This window comes from Priapulus caudatus, unplaced genomic scaffold (assembly GCF_000485595.1).
Source record: "Priapulus caudatus unplaced genomic scaffold, Priapulus_caudatus-5.0.1 Scaffold1113, whole genome shotgun sequence".
NCBI classification, from domain to species: domain Eukaryota; kingdom Metazoa; phylum Priapulida; class Priapulimorpha; order Priapulimorphida; family Priapulidae; genus Priapulus; species Priapulus caudatus.
The window spans coordinates 95,426-99,689 of NW_014578174.1; the positions used below are offsets into that span (position 1 = coordinate 95,426).

A 4,264-nucleotide genomic window follows, 5' to 3' on the forward strand; every position below is an offset into this window, starting at 1 on the left:
CGTGCGAGACCATGTATGGTGTGGTTGTGTGTGTGTGTGTGTGTGTTGGTGCGTGCGGTGTGCTGTAGTGGTTGCGTGTGGCGCGTGTGGGTATGTGTGTGTGTGTGTGTGCGCCGGTGCGTGCGTGCGTGCCGTGTGTGGTTTCGGACTGTGTTGTGTGATGTGCCGGCCGTGCGTAGCGCTCACCGAGCTAACCGTGTGTGTGGTGTGTATTGTGTGTGATTGTGGTGTGTGTGTGATCGATTAACAGAAGAGTAAGGGGATCTGGATGGACATAAGTAATTGAGGGCATCAACGACTGATGATTTACATGAATGTTTAAATTGCCGACGCAGTTTGAATGTATTCGCTCTTTTTGTGCGTGGCGTCGCGTGTACAGAGCATAATTAATATTAGAGTTTGTATTTATTGGCTACTGAACAAATTGTATATATAGAAATCGTAATACCTAGTGAAGGGAGCAAACGAGCTAGTGCGGGTAGTGGAAGAGCTATTGAGTGTAGGGGAAGAACTATGCGGTATTTCGACGCGAGAGATTTCCACGCACTAACGCCATCCATGCTTAATAGATGCTTAATCGATGAACTCTCTGTCACACATACGCACCTTACTTGAGCCGAGTCCTGATGTTAAGGTCAATCCAGGGTGTGAGAATAAGATCGTTGTCCAGTTTAATTACACACGAGAAAACTCGCTATCGATGATACACATAACATGTCCAGTGCATTACACGCTATGAGTAATAGCTCTCACTTACACCGCAGATATTATACATCTAAGTGATAGCGAGCACAAAGATAACGGTAAAAAAGCACGCGGGGACTTATACCCCGTACAGACTACGAATTTGATATGGTATTAAACTAGAAACTAGAATCGCGTGTGTTTAGCAGCCAACTCTTCATCGGTCCATGTGACACCACGAAGAATTAGGTTGGAATTAGCAGATTATATATTTTTTTCTGGTAAAAATATCAAGCCGCGTCCATCGAAGAAACCGAGGTGTCCTTACATCGCATCTGTGACAAGAGTATCTCGATTATTCATCTATACGAGCCGACGTTAAGACGTGTGTGTTTTGGCGGAAAGTAGAAAATAGTGCAGTCAAGGACGCGTTACCTAGCCCATTGCCGCGAATCCATTGTTATGAGTCCATGCAGTGATGTGTCAGTCTGTGGGCAAACTTTCCCAATATATTTCGGCTGAAATCTGAGAATTTATCAAACGGTTGCTGCTTTCCGAGTAAACTGGATTAGATTTAATTACTCGTCGTGGCGCCTGAATGTTCTGGCTGGGTCGCGCTCGTGCGTGACTGCATGATGTGTCGTGACTGAACTTTGCATAACCCATGCATGCACTGCAGCCATTGATTACACACTCGCGCGCGTGTCGTACGTGCGCACGTGTTTAATATTATTAAAATCATTTAGTAAAGAAGCTGACGTATGTTACGTACCATGCATTGTTTGCCCGGGTCGGGCGAGTGAATTATGGTTCTATTTACTAAATACTAGAAATATTAGCAAAAAAGTGGGAGATTCGTAATGACTAGACATGATGTGTTCAAGGNGTGTGTGTGTCGTGTGTGTGTGTGTGTGTGTGTGTGTGTGTGTGTGTGTGTGTGTGTGTGTGTGTGTGTGTGTGTGTGTGTGTGTGTGTGTGTGTGTGTGTGTGTGTGTGTGTGTGTGATACAGAGAGAAGGGGAATCTGATGAATAAGTAATTGAGGCAGTCACCGACTGAATGATTTAATGAATGTTTAAATGCGCGACGCAGTTTGAATGTATTCGCTCTTTCTGTGCGTCGTCGCGTGTACAGAGCGATAATAATGATAGGAAGTTTGTATATTATGGACTACTGATATTGTATATATAGAAATCGTAATACCTAGTGAAGGGAGCAAACGAGCTAGTGCGGGTAGTGGAAGAGCTATTGAGTGTAGGGGAAGAACTATACGGTATTTCGACGCGAGAGATATCCACGCACTAACGCCATCCATGCTTAATAGATGCTTAATCGATGAACTCTCTGTCACACATACGCACCTTACTTGAGCCGAGTCCTGATGTTAAGGTCAATCCAGGTTTTTTACCGTTATCTTTGTGCTCGCTATCACTTAGATGTATAATATCTGCGGTGTAAGTGAGAGCTATTATACTCATACCGTGTAATGCACTGGACATGTTATGTGTATCATCGATAGCGAGTTTTCTCGTGTGTAATTAAACTGGACAACGATCTTATTCTCACATGACTGCACTATTTTCTACTTTCCGCCAAAACACACACGTCTTAACGTCGGCTCGTATAGATGAATAATCGAGATACTCTTGTCACAGATGCGATGTAAGGACACCTCGGTTTCTTCGATGGACGCGGCTTGATATTTTTACCAGAAAAAAATATAATCTGCTAATGCCAACCTATAAGTCTTCGTGGTGTTACATGGACCAATGAAGAGTTGGCTGCTAAACACACGCGATTCTAGTTTCTAGTTTAATACCATATCATATTCGTAGTCTGTACGGGGTATAAGTCCCCGCGTGCAGGACGCGTTACCTAGCCCATTGCCGCGAATCCATTGGAGTCCATGCAGTGATGGTCTGTGGGCAAACTTTCCCAATATATTTCGGCTGAAATCTGAGAATTTATCAAACGGTTGCTGCTTTCCGAGTAAACTAGATTAGATTTAATTACTTGTTTGTCGTGGCGCCTGAATGTTCTGGCTGGGTCGCGCTCGTGCGTGACTGCATGATGTGTCGTGACTGAACTTTGCATAACCCATGCATGCACTGCAGCCATTGATTCCACACTCGCGCGCGTGTCGTACGTGCGCACGTGTTTAATATTATTGAAATCATTTAGTAAAGAAGCTGACGTATGTTAGGTACCATGCATTATGCTTGACCGGGTTGAGCGAGTGAATTATGGTTCTATTTACTAAATACTAGAAATATTAGCAAAATGTGGGAGATTCATAATGACTAGACATGATGTGTTCAAGGCATGGTATAATTTGCCAGTCCCCATTGCTCGCGACATCTACAAAGGATACTATCTATAGTGTTCATAAATGGATGACTGACTATATTGTTTCATGCTAATTTGTTTGTGTTAATAAAAGTGGGTAAATAAACAATAGCTAAATAACGTCTCATAGCCTCCCCGTATTTATAGCTCAATACACCCACCTGCTCCACCCACCGGCATGAATAATGAACAGTGCCTTAGAGCTGTTACTTTAGAGAATCAATACAATTTATGCTCTGTATTCAATAATGGTTTTCTATAAACATGTGTAATCGTTGCTGACTTCGCTGGTAACGGGTTAATTATTTACACGTTATCATAATAATAGTTATAATAATTTTGTAGATTTGACAGATTTGTTGTGTTTCGTATATATATATATATATATATATATATAATGTGTGGGTGCGCGCGTTTGCGTGGTGTGTTTACATTCAACTTTCCCAATACCGACCAACCCCAGAACCGTCCATTTAGTTCGGCTTTGAGGGCGTTCGGAATTTGGAGAGTTTACTATGTATAGGTGAAAAATCGTTGTATTAAGGTGTTTTCGCTTCTTATTACGGTCGTTTAATGCATTGTCAGTACAACTCGTGATATATTGGGGGTATGAAGCATTACTGTCGTGAAATATAAACAGTACAGCAGGTATAATCTAGTTCATGATTATTCGTTTCATGTGTATATACAATTTTTCACATTTTGTCACCGATCAGTTCACTTACAATCACAGATGTATATTTTGTCGACTTTCGTCTCGTTTATGAATGTAGGTCTGCGGATCTGCATTTCTTTCGATCAAAGAAAGGTGTAGGTGCAGTTTAAGATTTGGCACGGCTGTCATAAAACCAAGGAGAGTATCAGAATCCGCGAACGCATTACTAGAAAGGATGTTGCCGTCACGCACATAGCATCAACAAGTTTATGTTACTATCGCGAACAGTCGCTCATACAAATCGGTGATCTACCATTTATACAAAGTTTCCTGATCACCCTCATTAACTTGCATCATCTAAGCATAGAAGATGCAGACAAGATTTGGTAACGCGTTCTTCTTCAGAACGTGGCACGCTATACGGCGTATACGCACATACACACACGCGCGCACGTACGCACGCACACACGCACGCACACACACACACACACACACACACACACACACACACACACACACACACACACACACACACACACACACACACACACACACACACACACACACACACACACACACA

At 42.6% G+C, this 4,264-nt stretch overlaps 1 long non-coding RNA gene across 1 annotated transcript; it reads left to right on the forward strand.

The window, feature by feature from the left end:
• Positions 1 to 435: 435 nt before the first annotated feature.
• LOC106815440 lies at positions 436 to 2,250 on the forward strand. Its single transcript, XR_001394749.1, has 2 exons — positions 436 to 634; positions 2,073 to 2,250. It is a non-coding gene; the product is annotated as an uncharacterized LOC106815440 (long non-coding RNA).
• The last annotated feature ends 2,014 nt before the right edge of the window (positions 2,251 to 4,264 follow it).